This window comes from Salvia splendens, unplaced genomic scaffold (genome assembly GCF_004379255.2).
Source record: "Salvia splendens isolate huo1 unplaced genomic scaffold, SspV2 ctg584, whole genome shotgun sequence".
NCBI classification, from domain to species: Eukaryota; Viridiplantae; Streptophyta; class Magnoliopsida; order Lamiales; family Lamiaceae; genus Salvia; species Salvia splendens.
Window position 1 is genome coordinate 17,819 of NW_024599244.1, and position 20,464 is coordinate 38,282.

Genomic DNA, 20,464 nt, shown 5'->3' on the forward strand with positions numbered 1-20,464 from the left:
TTTTTTCTTCTTTCTTCTTCTTCTTTGTATTGTATACTATTTGATCTATTTATATATATATGTGTGTGTGTGTGTGTGTGAGTGAGGGTGGTTGTTTGTTGATCTTCTTAGGTTTGTGGGAGTAGTAGATATTGAGGATAAATACAAGAGAAAGTGAGAGTTTTTTGGCACTACTCAAATTGGCAATGGATATGTTCGATGTGAGTTTAATTAACACCATCCTTTGAGACTAATAGGTAGGCAAGTTTAATATTGTCTCATCATATCTAGGCTTATTAGCGTGTCACGTTTTTTTTAACTTTGTACTTAATACGAAAACTTGTGTCGTACTTGTCGAACTGTCGTACTCGTATCCGTAGACATTTTTCACTTGCGCGCAACAATTCGGATTTATTTCGTTGAGTCAAGAGGGACACTTAGATAACTTTGATTTTAGTTAAATACATTCGAGGTGCCACATCTTGTAGCACGTGAGTTAGTGTCGGACTTATCGAACTGTCATACTCGTATCCAAACTGAATTTGGAATCACATGAAGCGGATGTTGTAAACAATCAAATGGATTTTGGTCTTGAATTTGGATATAGTAATGACCAAATCATCGAACAAAAGACTCTCTTTTAATACAAGTCTATTTTGGGGGATCATTGAGTTAAGCGTTATGATTTGGTAATCTTGATGATATGTATATATTCTTACAGGGTGTTACATCTTGCATAGTACGCACAAGAACATGTGTCATATTCGTCGATTCATCGTACTTGTATCCAGATCCACTTCACACTACACAAAACAAAATGTTGAAACCGATTTTGGTCTTGAATCTGAATATACTAACGATCAGATCATCGAATACAAGACTACATCTTGGCATGGAGATTTAGATAGGATGCAATTTGAGTCCATTTTTTGGGAAGCATTTAGTTATGAAGGACAATTATGTAACTTTCATGATTAGATAGGTACATTGGGGAAGTGAGGTGGGATGTGAAGAAGGGGAATGTATGGGAATTAAGGGTATCACATGCAAGACAGCTGGGCAGAGTGTACTCTCATAGCAAAACAGGGTACAAATTCTTCACTCTCTTTTCCTCACTATTTGGACATACATACATCCCTTTCTTCTCTAATATTATTGCATCTTCTCACTTCTTCCTACCTATATATTCACCCATTTCTCTAACAACTCATTTCCCAAACTAAATATGAATCTTCTTTTCTCTAACTTATACTCGATCCTGTTGCAGGATGAAAAGGAAATCATGACAGGAATCAAGTACAGATCAAGTCAAGAAAGGAAATGATCAATAATTGAATAAATTTATTTATATATCATAATTGTCATAATAATAAATCCTATAAATAATTGATGCATGTAACATATCAAATGAGAAGATTGACTGACCCATTAAGCAATGCATATGATCATATTTTATTATGATATCAGAGCAATTAACGATCTATAAATAATCATTAAACTGTTCCAAAACAAGTAATCCATTCTTTTCGATTTAGATTGCCCATAAGTATTTACTTTCTATATTCGATAAATTGTTCTATCTAATTACAAGAAACGCATTCTCTAGTAATGTGTAACGTTTAACCCAATTAACCCAATTTAGTAATGTGTAACCCGATTAATTAAAAAAGGGATCAAGAAAAGACATATGAGCCAGCCAAAAATTATGACAATCGACCACGAGATAGAATGATCACACGATAAATTCACAGAAACATAAGTTTCAAGGAATTGTAATTAATCAATGTCAAAAAACTGCTGCAAAAATGCTATTCCCACTATTTATAAGTGGTCAAAAAACCCTAGAGATGTGAAAGGAAATAATACGGAAATTAAAATAAAATAACTAAAAATTTAAAGAGAGTAAATTAGGATCAGTAATTAAACTCTTTCCCGCTGACTGCATCATACTTTCCCATTTAACCCGATTAACCCAATTTAGTAATGTGTAACCCGATTAATTAAAAAAAAGATCAAGAAAAGATAAATGAGTCAGTCAAAAACTAGGTCAGTTTGACCACTATAAATTTAAAAAAAAAGTGTGTAATTAATTAGCTTAAAATGCTAGTTGAGGTTAAACTAGAAGTATCTAGCACCAGATTCTTTGAAATGGAGCATGCTGCATGCCTTATTTAGGAGTCATTAAACTTAAACTAACAAATTGTGTACCTTAATGCACTGTACTTAATTATCAAATATTACTCCCTCCGTTTCTGAAAATTTGTCACATATTTCCTTTTTCGTCCGCCCCTAAAAATTTGACACCTTTCACTTTTATCATTTTTTGTAGTGGACCATACATTTCACTGACTCATTCACACTCACGTTTTGTTATAAAACTAATATACTGATAAAAGTAGGACTCACATGTCACCAACTTTTTCAACTCACTTTCTATTACATTTCTTAAAACTCGTGCCAAGTCAAATGGTGACGAATTATGAGGGACAAAAGGAGTATTTTTTTTTAGGATTTAACTAATGGGGTAATAATTTTAGATTTATTTTAGTGTGTGACTGTGTTAATATAGGTGAACTGAATTTCACATGCCTTCAATCCCAATTGAACACGCACTCACACACACATGTCGGCACGTGTGCATATGGCGATTCAGAATTTTCCAACAGATATGCACACATGTATGCACGTGCGCACACATTTCAATCTTATAAATGTCTTTCTTAATTTTAAGTGTTAATTAATTAGTTAATTAGCAACTAGTTTTGGGCTTGTGATCTTTGCTTAATTACTTATTCCAATGTTCAGTTCGTGTTCATTCTTATCCTCCATCAGATTTCCTTTTTTTAACATTTTTTTATTTTGTGTCATACCAACCAACATTTAAATATGTACAATCTTTGACGTGTATTAGTGGCGTTTCTTTATAGTCGAGACATTTTTTTGATATGAAGTTTAAAAAATTGATATTGTGTTAAGTGGGTAGGTAAAAAGAATAAAATAGAAAAGTGAATGAAGTTAGAGATAATAAATTAAGAAAGAGAATGAAGTAAGAAATAAAAAATGAGTTAATTATTATTCTATATATGAAAATGACTTAACTATAAAGGAAGTTATCGAAATGAAAAAACAATTGAATTATAAAGGAACGGATAGAGTATTTATTTTGATAGAACACAAGTATAGAGTTTTAAGAAATAGATATGCTATTAATTACCTGTGACGGTCCAATTGGGTTAGAGTTTATTCGAACAAAATTAATGTAGCTTAACCAAACAGGATTGTGTCAAATATCAAGTGACAAACATTTAAATCTTGAATAATTCTTATAACAAAAAAAAGTAATAGGTCAACAAAATTGGTTTTTAATTTCAAATTGATTAAATCCTTTAGCTTTTCAAACAAACAATGATCTTATCTGGGAAGGAGGCATGGAATACAATTTACAACACTAATAATTTAATTAAATTTATAATGAATCAAATACAATAATCAATAATAGTATTTATAGTGATGGTGTGACTGTGCAGCGAGCATGATACTTTGATGTGGCTTTGGTTTCATCGTCGTCACAGTCAAAGCCAAATACTGCCATCATGTGCTTGCTTCTTCCCTCGGATCACTAAATATATATATATATATATATATATATATATATATATATATATATATATATATATACTCCCCTAATTACTAAACTAATATACTTTTTTTCAAATTTACTATTCGAATAATTCTAAGTTGTTCGAATATTTTTTTGGACTATGTGCGTTGTGACCTTCGATATACACCACGTGGCCGATGATCTTAATTAATACTATCACCATATGGAGTATTTTAAAGTGGTATTTTTATTGCTTACTCTTTTCATTTAATTATATTCATTCATACTATTTCAATGTACGACGATATCATTAATGTTTTATTTTATATAATGCGAATTTCGGCTGCTTTTCTCTTTTTACCGCATTTCTTTATTTTTTATAGCATATTAGTTGTTATTCCCATTTCCCAAATATATTAGAAGCAATTTTTTTTTCATAGAATAATATATCGAATTTTAGTTTAATTTTTTCCAAGTATTATCTTGTGCTTTTTTTACTAACTATAGTAAAAGATGAGCTACGTACTAGAATACTGTTTATCACAAATGGAAATCTTACCAACAGAATTACCAACATATGTACACAAAATTAATCATATGTAATTTCATGCTACTCTTGTTGGTTTCTGGGATTACAAGATAACAAAACCGGGCGTAATACAACCCAAAAGAAAGAAAAGGAGAAACTGAACTAAAGAGATTACAATAGAAATCGAAACAACTAAACCAGTATGAAAGCCGAGTCGAGGAGGCCTCTTCCCGCAAGACGAGATACGCCCCGGTAGTGCTCTTCGGTTTGGCGTGTCGTCCCCAAAGGTAAAACGGCTACGTCTCTATTGATGCAGCACCGCAATCAGTAGAGCTCCGGCGAACTGGATGAAAGAGAGGGCGGAGCTTCGACAGAAGGACAATGCAGAGAGAGGGAGAGAGCTTATGCAGATGCTTGTAGATAATGTTGTCCTAATGCAGTGGTATGGCTAGCCTATTTATAGGCCAAGCCACCATGCAGGGTCAACCAGCCATTGAAGGCTCATCATGGCAAAAACGTAACCGACGTCGGTTACAGGCGTGTGGCTGGAATGTGCCACCCGTGTGTGGAGCGTGTGGATTTCTCACGTGGCAACCGTGACTGTGCCTCGCTTGACGACGTGTCAAGCCACTTGGATTGCTGATTCGGCGGTGGTCCAAAAAGAATAGTTTGGGCCAAGCACCAAGCCCAAAGACCACCCAAAGACCAATTGCCAAGTCCAAGATCGAGATCGAGATCGAGATCGAGATCGGGCTCGGGCTCGGGCCCGGGCCCGAGGCCCGAGGCCCGCGACCACGGCTCGAGCGGGCGGGCGGGCGGCGGCGGCGCCCGCGTGTGCGCGCGTGTGGGCTCTTTCACCCATCTTGGTCCACTATAATTATTAAGTAACATAAAGTCACTTAATTTATACACATTAAAGATGTGTTAATCCTCCAATGTGGGATAATTAACACTTAGTTAATTATTCCCTAAGCTCCAACTCTAAGCTTTAATTAAAAGCTAATTATGCCCAACTTTAATCCACTATTTCTCACTCACCGGAAATCGGATTTGAGAAAGTGAATATACTACATTTACCTACGTAAAATGTAGAACGACGCTATGTCATTTAATTTCACAAAATTAAATGTCTCGTCACATTTATTATTTGGTCAAAATCCATTGACCGGGCATATTTAATCCATGATTTTTACAATCCCCCACATGAGTGGAAATAGCCAAATGCATATGCATGCAGACACAAGCTCAACCCTCGAGAGGTATATAAGCATAAGGATAGGTAGTTGTTGACTTTGAACCCTCCATAGTCGACACCATCGGATACACAGGTGGCTTAGTAGCGCGATGCTTTGAACTAATCCCCCACGGCGTGCACCGAGACAATGGTGTTAACACTTAAACACCTCAACCTCATCCGTTCTCACGTTTTGTGTCCATTGCGGTCTTGGACACCACTTTGGATTCATAAGTGCGTTTTTTTATGAAGCGACCACACTTCGCACTTACATAGGTGATTCTTAGTCAAGTACCTTGCCATACTTGGTCTCTTTGAGAATTCCATCTCTTTGAGATTCTTAAGAACCATTAAAAGTCATAGACTTAGCCTTTACCACGAGGCAAGCTCTCCAACACTCTATTGCTCTCGAGGGAATAGATATAGTTTGAGTGTTTTTCCATGAACTCTCATAGCTTAGTTGTCCCTTTGAACCAAGTTCTTGGGATCTCCAGCCATCATGGTTGGGTTACCACTATGACAATTCTTTAGTTTGTGGATTTCAAACCCATTCCCTCTAGCAACTTATTCATTTGATCACGGTTTAACCCTTTGGTTAGCGGATCCGCTAGATTATCTATTGACTTCACATAGTCAATTGTAATCACCCCTGTTGTGATCAAATGTCTCACGGTGTTATGTCGTCGACGTATATGTCGAGACTTACCGTTATAGAAACCATTGTTTGCCCTTCCAATAGCCGCTTGGCTATCGCAGTGAATCAGCACTGGTGGCACTGGCTTAGACCAACATGGAATGTCTTCAAGGAAGTTCTTAAGCCACTCGGCTTCCTCACCAGCCTTATCCAAGGCAATGAACTCCGATTCCATTGTTGATCGGGCTATACATGTCTGTTTTGTGGATTTCCACGATACAGCACCACCCCCAATAGTAAAGACGTATCCACTTGTCGAAAGTGAGTCTCTATTATCGGATATCCAATTGGCATCACAGTACCCTTCAAGTACCGGGGGGTATCTCGAGAAGTGTAGCCCAAGATTTTGAGTGTGTTTTAAATATCTCAAAACCCTCACAAGAGCTCTCCAATGCTCTTTGCTTGGATTGCTCGTGTAACGACTTAACTTGTTTACGGCACAAGCAATGTCAGGTCGAGTGCAATTAGTCAAGTACATAATGCACCCGATGACCCGTGCATACTCTTCTTGTGCAACGGGCTCGCCTTTGTTTTTGCTCAAGTGAACGTCGAGTTCAATTGGAGTCTTAACCGGCGCGCCATCATAGGCTTTGAATTTATTCAATATCTTCTCAACATAATGTGATTGTGTTAAGATGATTCCATCATTCGTTCTTAGAATCTTCATTCCAAGAATTACATCGGCTAGACCCATGTCTTTCATGTCAAAGTTTCTCTTTAACATGACCTTTGTATCGTTAATTACTTGAGTGTTGCTACCCAAGATTAACATATCATCAACGTAGAGACACACTATAACATGACCGTTATTAGTGCTCTTGATGTAGACACATTTGTCGCACTCGTTGATTTTAAACCCATTTGATAACATCACATTATCAAACTTCAAGTGCCATTGCAATGGCGCTTGTTTCAATCCATATAGGGATTTCACGAGCTTGCATACCTTTTTCTCTTGTCCAGGTACTACAAACCCTTCGGGTTGTTCCATGTAGATTTCGTCTTCTAGTTCACCATTCAGAAACGCGGTCTTTACATCCATTTGATGAATCTCGAGATTGTGCAATGCAGCAATAGCGAGAAGCACCCGGATAGATGTAATCCTTGTTACAGGTGAATAGGTATCGAAGAAGTCATGTCCTTCTACTAATCGGGCTTTATACTTATCAACTGTTCCATCGGCCTTAAACTTTCTTTTAAGGACCCATTTGCATCCTAAAGGTTTAGCACCTTCGGGCAAATCAACCAACACCCATGTGTGGTTTAGCAAAATTGAATCAATTTCGCTTTGAACAGCTTCTCTCCAATGCAGCCCGTCTGGGCCAGCAAAGGCTACTTTTATCGATGTTGGTTCTTCATCCAACATGAAAGCAATGTAGTCAGGACCAAAAGTTTTTGGTGTTTTGACTCTATTACCACGTCTTAGTACTGTATCTTTTGGATCGGGCCTTGCACGCTTGCGCGATTCAGGTTCCGCATCCGCTGATTTAGAACTAGTGGCTTCTTCTTCCACTTGTTTGGAACTAGTGGCTTCTTCAATTCTTGTCTCAGAATTGGTTGAGACTTTTTCCTTGTCTTTGCAAGGAAATGTATTTTCGAGAAATACAGCATTCCTCGACTCAATTGTTGTTCCTACTTTGATAGTCGATATTTCAGACTTGTGAACAACAAATCGATATGCACTACTGTTAAGTGCATATCCAATGAAGATGCAATCAACCGTCTTAGGTCCGATCGTAACTTCTTTGGGCGGAGGAACCATCACCTTTGCCAAACACCCCCACACTTTGAGGTATTTGTAGGATGGCTTCCTTCCCTTCCACAACTCATAAGGAGTAACATCTTTTCCTTTGAGAGGGATTTTATTCAAGATATAGTTTGCTGTCAAAACAGCTTCCCCCCACATGTTATGTGGTAATCCTGAACTGAGTAGCAGTGCATTCATCATCTCTTTTAGAGTTCGATTCTTGCGTTCTGCAACACCATTAGATTGTGGTGAATATAGAGCAGTTGTTTGATGAATTATACCACTTGCGTTGCATAACTCCTCAAACGGGGCTACATATTCGCCTCCTCTATCGCTTCGAATCATTTTGATTTTACAACCAAGTTGATTCTCAACTTCGTTCTTATAATTTTTGAACGCCTCTATTGCTTCATCTTTGCTTCTTAAAAGATAAATGTAGCAATATCTTGTGCAATCATCTATGAAAGTGATAAAGTACTTTTTACCACCTCTAGTTTGCACCATCTTTAAATCACATACGTCCGTGTGAATTAATTCAAGGGGTTTTGTGCTTCGTTCAACCGAGTGAAACGGCAACTTAGTCATTTTTGCTTCAAGACAAATTTCACATTTATCTTGGGTATCCAATTCATTAGCCTTTAGTAAATCTAAATTCACTAATCTTTTAATAGCTTTTGAATTCACATGTCCCAATCTACAATGCCACAAATTTGAAGACTCAATCAAATAAGAGGAAGTAGATGCTTTATTCTTATTAGCCAGTGGCTTTGGAACACGCAGTGTTGCTACACTAAGCTTGAAAAGTCCGTCGGTTACATAACCTTTTCCGAGGGACTTCCCAAACTTATACAATGCAAACCTATCGGATTCAAATACAAGTTTAAAACCCTTATTCACTAGTATTGATCCTGAAACTAGGTTCCTCCGGATGTCCGGAACGTGCAGCGCATCCTTCAAGGTGATTGAGACGCCAGACGTCATCTTGAGGATTACATCACCAACTCCGAGGATTTCAGACGAGGCTTGATTCTCCATGTTTATCTTTCTCCCTTCAACGTTGTTGTAGGTGGAGAACATACTCCTATCTGCGCAAACATGTGCAGTAGCGCCGGTATCAATATACCAGCCACCCTTGTTGTTGTTAACAAGGTTGACCTCTTCAGTGACCACAGCAATGAGGTCGTTCTCATCCCAGTCCTTGAACTCCTTCTCAACGACGTGGGCAGCCGGCTTTCTCTTCTTGCTGCGGCAGTCTTTAGCAAAGTGGCCTGGTTTGCCACACTTGTAGCAGTCGCCTTCAAACTTCTTTGAAGGCTGCTTTCCCTTCCCTTTGTCGTTTGGACGGTTTGGGCGAGGGCGTTTGTTGGAGGGACCGCCCCGCTCCAACAGGTTGGCTTTGGCTTCATTTGGGGTGAAGCCCTTAGCCTTTTGATCACTTTTGCGCACGTCGGCCTCAATGCGCAACTTCACGATCAAGTCTTCAAGGGTCATCTGCTTTCGCTTGTGCTTGAGATAACTCTTGAAGTCCTTCCAACTTGGAGGGAGCTTGTCAATGATCGTGCACCTTAGGAACTTATCGGGCAAGGTCATCCCTTCAGCCACTAAGGAGTGGATGATCATTTGGAGCTCTTGGACTTGCTCCATGATGGGTCGAGAGTCGACCATCTTGTAGTCCATAAACTTGGATGCTATAACCTGTTCAGTCCCTGCAGCATTGTCTATGCTATATTTCTTCTCTAGGCTTTCCCACATTTGTTTAGATGTGGTTACATTGGAGTATACATTATAGAGGCTATCATCTAATGCACTTAAAATAAAGTTTTTACATAGATAATCCCCTTTTCTCCAAGCTTCATAGTCCGCCATGACTTCGAGCCTAGTCTCTTGGTCGCTTGGCGCGGGCGGCTCGTTCTCCGTGAGGAAGTTGGCGACGCCCAATGTTGTCAAATAGAACAACATCTTTTGATACCACCTCTTGAAGTCTGATCCTCCAAACTTGGGTGGTTTCTCGGCAGGTGGCATCATTCTTGGTGCCAAAGGTGCCGCAGTTGGTCCTTGGAAGGAACCAATTCCGTTGCCCCCGAAGGAGCCAACAACTTGGTTGGGCATAGAGCCCCCACCATTCATGTTGGGCATAGAGCCCGCCATGGTCGTACCAGCCCCGAAGGGACTAGCACCCGCATGAGACCCGAAGGCCCCAGCATTCGTGTTGATCCCGAAAGATCCAACACTAGTATTGAGCCTGAAGGCACCAACACTCGATCCATTAAAGGATCCGAAGGAACCACTAAAAGTGGAACCAACCGAACCACCAAAGGTGGAACCAGTGGACGCCCCGAAGGGGTTGTCCCAAACCCAAGGGACGGTGGATGAGGCAGCTGGGAAGCCGGGAGTTGGCATCATCGAGGGAGCCGATGAAGTGTTGACCGGTCCAGTGTTCGCCATGGTGGAGGGAATGGCGGCGGCGGTGGTGGCAGCGGCGGTGTTGGAGTCGGTAGACATCTCCAGCAAAGGTGTTTAATATTTCGAAAGTTTTAGTTCAGTTTAGAAGTCCAAATTCCTTCAAAGGCAAGCTATCTCATCTCGCGATTGTTGGTTTCTGGGATTACAAGATAACAAAACCGGGCGTAATACAACCCAAAAGAAAGAAAAGGAGAAACTGAACTAAAGAGATTACAATAGAAATCGAAACAACTAAACCAGTATGAAAGCCGAGTCGAGGAGGCCTCTTCCCGCAAGACGAGATACGCCCCGGTAGTGCTCTTCGGTTTGGCGTGTCGTCCCCAAAGGTAAAACGGCTACGTCTCTATTGATGCAGCACCGCAATCAGTAGAGCTCCGGCGAACTGGATGAAAGAGAGGGCAGAGCTTCGACAGAAGGACAATGCAGAGAGAGAGAGAGAGCTTATGCAGATGCTTGTAGATAATGTTGTCCTAATGCAGTGGTATGGCTAGCCTATTTATAGGCCAAGCCACCATGCAGGGTCAACCAGCCATTGAAGGCTCATCATGGCAAAAACGTAACCGACGTCGGTTACAGGCGTGTGGCTGGAATGTGCCACCCGTGTGTGGAGCGTGTGGATTTCTCACGTGGCAACCGTGATTGTGCCTCGCTTGACGACGTGTCAAGCCACTTGGATTGCTGACTCGGCGGTGGTCCAAAAAGAATAGTTTGGGCCAAGCACCAAGCCCAAAAGACCACCCCAAGTCCAAGTCCAAGTCCGAGATCGAGATCGAGTCCGAGATCGGGCCCGGGCCCGGGCCCGAGGACCGAGGCCCGCGACCGAGGCCCGATGCCCGAGGCCCGTGACCACGGGCACGGGCTCGGGCTCGGGCGGGCGGGCGGCGGCGGCGGCGCGCGCGTGTGGGCTCTTTCACCCATCTTGGTCCACTATAATTATTAAGTAACATAAAGTCACTTAATTTATACACATTAAAGATGTGTTAATCCTCCAATGTGGGATAATTAACACTTAGTTAATTATTCCCTAAGCTCCAACTCTAAGCTTTAATTAAAAGCTAATTATGCCCAATTTAATCCACTATTTCTCACTCACCGGAAATCGGATTTGAGAAAGTGAATATACTACATTTACCTACGTAAAATGTAGAACGACGCTATGTCATTTAATTTCACAAAATTAAATGTCTCGTCACATTTATTATTTGGTCAAAATCCATTGACCGGGCATATTTAATCCATGATTTTTACAACTTTTTTGTTAAAACTATAGTAGAAAAAACAAAAGCATTCATTATGAGCATATATATAAAGATTTTTTTTTCAATAGAAATTTAAAGAATAGATCCCATATCGTGATGGGGAACCTGTGGGGTTAGTTTTGTAGTAGTACTTGCATTTGCATACGGATTGAAATTCTCATTTATATAAACTTTGTTGAAACTATTACATATACTTATATAATACTATTGCACAACAACTTCAGTAAGCACTAATTTGAAAGCCCAACGTAACATGAAAAGGGATTCTATTTAATTACTTTAATTACAGAATTTTGATAAGTTGGTAATGCCTAAATATTGATATTTATATGACTATTTCCAAGTATTTGGTATTGTATTATAGTTAACCTATCATGTAAGTCTATGTTATCCTCTATGATCCATCCAAGTCCACAGTTTTTTCTTCAAAACACATGGATCTGTATCTCATAAATTTGATCGGATAACATTTCTGCCTCATTTCTTGTCTACCAAACAACCACGGAAAACCTCTCATCTGAGCTTATTTTGACACAAAGCTCATCTTTCCTATCTTACTTTTATCAAACAAGTCCTTAAAGGATAATGTGTAGGGGTAGGCATTCGAACCATTTTTTTGATTTATAAGTGCATAAATATAATCTTCTAACAATATTTATAGATTATAGTGTTGGGTAGCATTTGCTTGCATGTGAATTTGTCAATAGTTGAAGTACCCACTATTCCTTAATCATGACAAATGGATAATAATACAATCACATACATGTATGTACAGGCAGATTGTATGACAAATTGGGTGTCTTATGGAGTAAATGTAGACAGCAAATATAAACAATTTAATGTGTATGTTTTCTTGTTGGAATTGTAGATCACCTAAGTCGAAGGTTGATCATTTATTTGTTGTAAAAATAATGTTGCTTCATCCGCTTTATATATGAAAATGATTTAAATTTGGTTCTTAAAAAATGTGATTCACCGGTTAGGTTTTTTGAAAATGTAAAATATTAGTAGTATTGTATGTCTTTGAACAATGAAAAATATTATTACCATATTAAGTCTTATCTTTTAATTTCTCTGATTATTTTAGATTGAAAATAATATAATTTTCAATTATAAAAAACTATTTTGTAGTACTAGTAAAATTACTGTATTGGTGCTGCAAAAATGCAGCCCAAAATGCGTTTGGATTCACCATTACAGAAATGAGTGTGGGCTATTTATTAGTGTGGCCTACTCATTTAATGTTCCTATTTTTAAGCCAGAAATTCGAAATAAAAGCTAGGAATTTTGTTTGTTGTACTTACAGCTATAGTATGATAGAGAAAAATGGTCACATAAAGATATGATAATTTTGGAAAATGGGGTAAAATAATTAAAAAAGGGGTAGGTGGAATTACAATGAACCTGTAACAGAAACAAAAAATGTAGAATCATGTAAAAAAAAATGGTCACAAAGATATGATAATTTTGTATCATACACATTGAATTGTGGCATTAAAAATTGGATTGTCGTATCCAACTCAGAAATGGACCCATGAATTAGACAAGGGTATGTTTGGTTGCCCTCTCTTGTCTCCTAATTTCCGATATTTCAATTATTCTAACGTTTCCTACCATCAAATACGCCCTTCACATTTCTTCATTTCTTTCTAATTCAATTTATAATTGAATCTTGTTCTTTTTTTTTCTTTTTCTTTTTCTTTTTTCCTTTTATCCATTTCCTTCATTTCTGCATTTCTTTTTTTTTGGTTACTACTTTTGTGAGAATCATGATTGATCCTACTAGACAAAATGAAATGACATTTTTGTCTTGCTTGCTGCTTTAACGGTAATTGAGTTTTAAAAGAATTAACTTTGGTTGTGGTAAGTGTAAGTGAAGAATAATGTGAAATTACAATCTAGTCAATACAAAGAAAGAGAGATTTTGTAAGCACAAATTTGTCAATGCTTGGACAAGAATGTTATGGTAAAGATACATGTTGGAATTTCTAATGGTAATGAATATTTAAAATGGTTGATTCAAAATATTTGACTCACATGGAAATTTTATAAAGATCCTGTAAAAAATGTGAGTCATTTACTTCAATTTTTCTTCACGTATTAAGATTCACTACATCTAATTAGATTCAATACAGATAGATTTCTTAATTTTACTATAACTGAATTTTGTGATTTTTCTATTACTGGAAAATAAAGGGGTGGCGGTGCAGGCTGCGCCACGTGCCGTGGGTCCCAACTACAGCAATGATACTACTTTTGTCGTATCTGGTGACCTAAGTACGCCGTACGGTTTACTTTTGTACCTTCACCGCACAAGTTATTTTTGACATACATATTATATAATTAATTTCACCCAACAAAGAAAAAGAGAGTATGTACATATTATATAATTAATTTTAACATATAAATTATTTTTGAGATCATATATCATGGAAATTTATACTATAGTTGTTGATTCATCATTTTGCCTGATTAATTCATAGGCTTGAATTTTCTTGAAAAACAAAAATTTCTAGTATTTTTTAATTTGTCATTTTTATAGTGACTTCATCATTTTCTATAGTAATAAACACTCCCTCCGGCGGTCCGGCCCATAAAAATATGGGCGGATGAGATGGCACTAGAAATAAGACAAAATCTATAAAGTAAGAGAGAGAAAGATAATGACATGGTAAAGTAAGAGAGAGGAGGAGAATGGTAGTTAAAGTAGAGTTAGTGGATAGTGAGACCTACATTATTAAATTGATATTTAGTTTCCCAAAATGGAATGAACATATTTTTGTGGAATAGACGAAAATGGGAAGTGCACGTATTTTTATGGGATGGAGCTAGTATTATTTTCAATCGTTGGATAGCAAGATCTAGTCATCTAGATGGTGCAGCTTTTTGATAGAAGAATGCAATTCTTAGCTTTGATTTTCAGGAAATACTACTACTCTTTATTTTATTTTTTGTATTTTTGATGCAATTAAGTTACTGGGGAATAACATAGAGTTCTACTTGATTTGTTTTGCCATTTAGGAGATAAAATAAAAAATGAAAATAAGATCTTATATTGATTTTTGACTTTTTATTATAGTCATTCAATAATCAAATGGTACATCGGCCCAATTGAATATTGGGCCTGTCTAATATTTAGAGGCCACTTACTCTCGTCTATTTAAAATGTGGAATCCCTTTTACTATTATTCATCTCTCAATGAGTGTATTCCCAAAGAAATTGTTTTGTCACCACTTAGCTCATAGTAGATTAGTACTCCCTCCCTCCGTTCTTTGTTAATAGAGACATTTCTTTTCGGCACGAAATTTAAGAATAGTGTGTTAATGGATGATGGAAAAAGTAAAAGAGAATAAAGTAAGATGGATAAAAAGAGAATAAAGTAAAAGTGAGAATTACTTTTTGCTAAAAATAAAAATAACTCAATTAAATTGGAACTTTTCAAAATAAAAAAATGACTCTATTAACATGGAACGGAGGGAGTAGTGTACATGACCCTCTCCAACAGCAGCGTCAGATCATCATTTCATATGGACCATATATAGCCATAAATTAAAGACAGGAGAAGATGGAAATACTGGTCCAAACAAAATAAATTCTATAATTAATAAAAATAACCCACACCTATTTATTTTTTATGAATTTAATTTATAAAAAAAGATATTGTTCACATTGAAGCATATCGTCTCTTATGTGTATACATGCATTTTTATATACGTATTCCGAATATTGTTCGTATTGAAGAGGAGTAACCTTTTTCACCGGTTGCATGTCTGGCTTAAACGTGTTAATTTCTAATTAATACGTATCAAATCGGTGAGCATGTCACTAAATCTTTCACTGACTATACCTTAATACTGATTCTTTTATTGTATATTTTGGGAAGTGAATTAGTTTAAACTCAATTGACTATGCATATAACAGGCTGTGATAGGGTCCCAACTCAATTGACCATGCATAAATTTAAACTGCAAAATTAAAACCACATATCTCACTGAGTTTTCTTCAACATTGCTACTGACCCCAACCAATTACATTATGATATTTGTCCGATGTATGTCAATAACAATGACACAACATACTTATGAGGAAAAATACATATCGACTTGTATAATTGAAAGTAGTGGAGATGGTCTTTTAATCTAAAAATTGGAATCTTATTTGCTTTAGATTGCTTGATTCGTACGTGCATTAATATATTGACTTACGTGGGCTACATTTGTCATCATAATTATTGAATTAAAAAAAATATAGTAAAAAACAAAAACTGTAAAAATATGCCTCCAACCCAAACAAAGACACCGGATGCTGTGTTTCCTCAACCACCCTCTCATGTTCCTCGAACCGAAAATTCGCACTGATCAAATGGATAGGGTTACAACGTTCACAACAAAAGTACTAACGATTGCTAGGAAGCTTGCAATTAAAAATAACTGATAGGCATTGATGGATTTTCTTTTTATTACTTGAATATTAAGTATCTGCCAAAGATATATTCAATTAAAGTAATTGAAAATGATCGAATCAATTATATAATAAAATAAAATAGAGTGATTGAAATATTTGGATACACACGTAACAAATCTTATGCTAATACAATGATTCATGGATGAAGGGTATTGCATAAATATCATAATAAATGGTTGTATTACACAAGAGTTTTCTCCAAACTTTGATTAAATCATCATCAATAATGAGGGCATATGAGGTACATTTTGTATATAGTTGATCTAATAATAAATCACTAGTCCAATAGTCTAAGTAGTACTCCCTCTATTCCATAGTAATAGAGTCATTTTGTCATTTTGGTATGTTGTATAGTAATAGAGTCATTTCCCTTTTTAGTAAAAGTTAACACATTTTTCCACACCTACTTTATTCTCTCTTACCTTTTTCTCTCTTCATCTATCTACCTTTTTTATTTTACACTTTATTCTCTCTTACTTAACTCACCTAACACAATTTTTCTTAATCTCTGTGTCGAAAAGAAACGCCTCTATTACTATGGAGCGGATGGATACTAAGATATTAGGGCTTTAACTAATTAAGATGAATTGTCGGTTAATTAATGTATACAGAAGATTACAAGTTTATCAAAGTCTATTTGAGAAATATGAAAAAAGAACGAACATTAGAAATAAGAGTGAACTACAAAAATAGCCTCTATGTATGTCAGGTCGAACGCTAGAGGTACCTATGTTTAAAAAAATACAACAAACTCTTCTACGTATAGATATAATATCATTTGAGGTCTCTTTTCACTATTTTGGTCTTCCATGTCCATTTTTTTCTCTTTTTTACATTTATGCCACTGAGGGCATTTTTGTCTTTAAAAATACAACAAAAACTAAGGAATGAAACGCAATTCCTCTTCTTATCTTTTCATTGCTTTTTGTATGCTATTTTTCATTTTTTATTTAAATACTTAAAATTTAGATTCATAAATTAATATACTTACAAATTCTAATTAGAATATCAGATTATATATGAATTTATTTATTTGTTCAATATTTTGTATTTTGCACTTTTTCATTTTCAGTGTAATATTTATTTTTAAAATTCTAATTACAAAAAGTGTTTTTGAAAATAAAATCGTATCATAATATTATATAGAAAGGTAAAAAGTGTAAAAAAATAAATAAATACGTAATACTATCTGAAATCTAATTAGAATTTGTAAGTAGACTAATTTATAAATCTAAATTTCAAGTATTTAAATAAAAAAAATGCATAATAGAAAAAGAAGTAATAATTGTAATAATTATAAAAAATAAGAAATATCAAAACACCCTTGGAGTGGCATTTTGGATAAAAAGTGAAGGGAAAAAGGGCATGAATGACTGGAAATAGTGAATAAGGATATCAAATGATATTTTATCCATATGTAGAGGGGTCTATTGCAATTTTTTGAAATATAGGTACCTCTAGCGTCGACTTGGCATACGTACGGATTATTTTTGTAGTTCACTAAAAAAATCCTTTGTAAACATAAAACACACTTGAATAAAGATTTTGTAGTTGTCTCTAGTTTACATGTAACAATAATTATTCCTCAATCTAATTGACATACTAATAAATACTGATAGTAGTGGATTCATCATCATATTTCAATTAAAATGGTGCAAATATATCATGCTAGAGGTAATTAAGTAGTACTACATCATTTTTGTTGTACTATAATTAAATGTTTAACTTGCAATCCAGTCATGAAACTAGGTCATGTTATTATTTGCTTTTTCACCTCATATTATTAAATGGTGATAAAAATTCATAACCTTTAGTGATATGCTTTAACAAGTTTGCAACTACTTAATTATTTCATCAGTCCCAAAGTAAGCGATTCCTCATAGAGTATCATTATATGATGACAAAAATTACTAACCATTAGTGATACACTTTAATAAGTTTGTAGCTACTCAATTATTCCACCAATCCCAAATTAAGCTATTCGTAATTTTTATATGGATGTCCCAAAGTAAGTCATACAGTATGTTTTTGTTTTGTTATAAATTAATCATTCTAATTTCTCATGTTTTATTCTCTATCCACTTATACTCTATATTCTTTTTAACTTAACTCACCAAACATTTAATATTCATACGAAAAAAAATCAAAAGAAACAACTTAGGATAGGTATATATTTTAAGTTTAAAAATCCAAATGAAAACAATGGAAATTAAAATAACCAATTAACAGAGCCCAAGAATTTTGGATGGATTTTTTTTGAGTTGGAAATATGTTACTGTATCACTCATTCTATATTATGCATATTTCAAGATTTATCTATAAATATATGACGCTCTAAAAACTTTATTAATAAACACATACAAACACAGAAAAAAGATCCATAACTACCACCATTATGCTAAAATATAAAATTAAATAGAAAACGAGAACTAGAAAAGAAAAGAAAAAAATACTCATACCAAAATTATTGGAGTACACAGCCCCCCTCTAATAAAAGTCTCAAAATTAGGGGCAATCAATTGAATCCATTGCCCAATAAATAAAAAAAGTCCATCCTTTTTTTACAGCCAATTATGGAAATAATTACTCCAATTAAATCAAAACTCAAAAGTATCCCTTTTTTTCAGAAGATTTTTTTTTTTGGAAGAAAACAGAAGAATACCTAATGCTTATCTACAGTTACGATTCCTGTACATCCGGCGGAGACAATCTCGGCCGCTTGTTTTGCGGCTCGGAGCCGGCTTGATTTTCGGAGTTGGTGTCGCAGCTAGCGCAAGCCGCCGCATCGAGGACGCCGTGGGGACTAGGCGGCGCGGCTTTGAGACCGTCGGATGAAAGACACGTGTCCAACAAATATTCCTCCATTAGTTGATGACAGCTTCTCACCATTTCCTGGAGAAGAACGAAATCAGTAAATATTTCCTTCTCAGCCCTGGAGAATGTGATATTCCATTTCACTACCTCAAATTTCCAATAATATTTCCGCGAAATCGAATCTTACTCTGTTTATTCTCTCATCGAACGTATCGGGCAGATCTGCGCCCGCGCCGACGGAGGATATCGCGGCGGCCGCTGCAATCACCGACGGCGGAAACCTCATGAAGTCCACCACTGATCAATCCAATACAGCGAGGGTTTAGATCGACATTGATAAGAAGTTATCGACGGTTATATGCGATTTGAGTTTTACCGCGGCTGGTATTGAGGATTAAATCGGAGGCGACGGAGGGATTCGCGGCGGAGGCGGAGGAGGAAGGGAAAGCATGGAGATGAAGTGATGGAGGTAATCAAACGGTGTGTGACGGAGCGTAATCTCCAATCGAGAGTAGTCAGAATTAGAAGCTCCATCCTCTGTATCGTCTTCGGCTCGAAAATGTAGATGCGCTCGAGCGATTGCAGCTCTAGAAGGCATGGAACGTGCAATTCCTCCATTTTCGCGGCGAGAGAGAGAGGCATGCGATTGATAGAAGCTGGAACTGCCATCCGGTTTCCTAAATTTTCGATTTAAAAAAAAATTGTTAGCTCTGCGCTACCGATCGAAGTGTAGATAGAGAAACGAATCGATTACCGGAAGCGAATTAGCAGCGAGGAGGAAACGATTCGAAGTAGTTGATGGAGAGGAAAGCCGTGACCAGGTTTGAATTCGAAATGAGAATGTACCTATAATCGTTTGCTCAATTAATCGCCATCAACATTCAACAAGCTCTACAGGTATGAACTAAACCCTAAACCATACCTTGAGAATGGAATTGATGGAATCCTGGCGAGAGGCGAGGTGTATGGGGCGGTTATGGCAGAAGCGGATGTAATCGGGGTCGGGCATATGGCGGGGCTCGGAGTCGAGCAATCGGGCGACGAGAGCAGATTCATCGGATCTGATTGAGCCGGCGGGCGACATCTCGGCGGAGGAGCGGCGGCGGAGGGGGATTGGTGGTGGTGGTGGTAGGGATTGACACATGGCGGTTTATGATTCGTGGAGGAGTGAAGACATCTTTTTTCTTTCTTACTTTGATTTGGAGTTTGATTCTCTCTATAAATAAGTAGCTGCGCGAAATTTGAAGAGAGAGTGGAAGATCCATTTTGTGAATGGGCCTTATCACAGACTAAATTTGCCAAGGATTTTGGATCCGACCCCTACACAATTTTCCCTTTCTCCACTAAATAAATTAGTAATATAGTTGATTTTGTAGCATCATGAATAAATCACCAGTAAAAACTTTTATAGTGATCGAAACAGCGATATGACTTTTAAAGTTATATATTGATTATCTTATCGATGTGTAACTTTGATTGTCACGTCGATATTTTTCAAAGTGTCCTAAGAGCATCTCCAGTAGTCGGTAGACAAGCAATAGCCCAGCCATAGTCCAACCATGCCACATCAGTAGCACTAAATTCCTCCTGTCACGTTAGCTGGACAAGCAACTGGACAAGCAATAGCCCAGCCATAGCATTGCCACATCATCAGCACTAAAAACAAATAATTAAACAAT

General features: G+C 36.7%; 1 pseudogene; it reads right to left on the reverse strand.

The window, feature by feature from the left end:
* Positions 1 to 18,296: 18,296 nt before the first annotated feature.
* LOC121790688 lies at positions 18,297 to 20,101 on the reverse strand (annotated as a pseudogene).
* Positions 20,102 to 20,464: the final 363 nt, after the last annotated feature.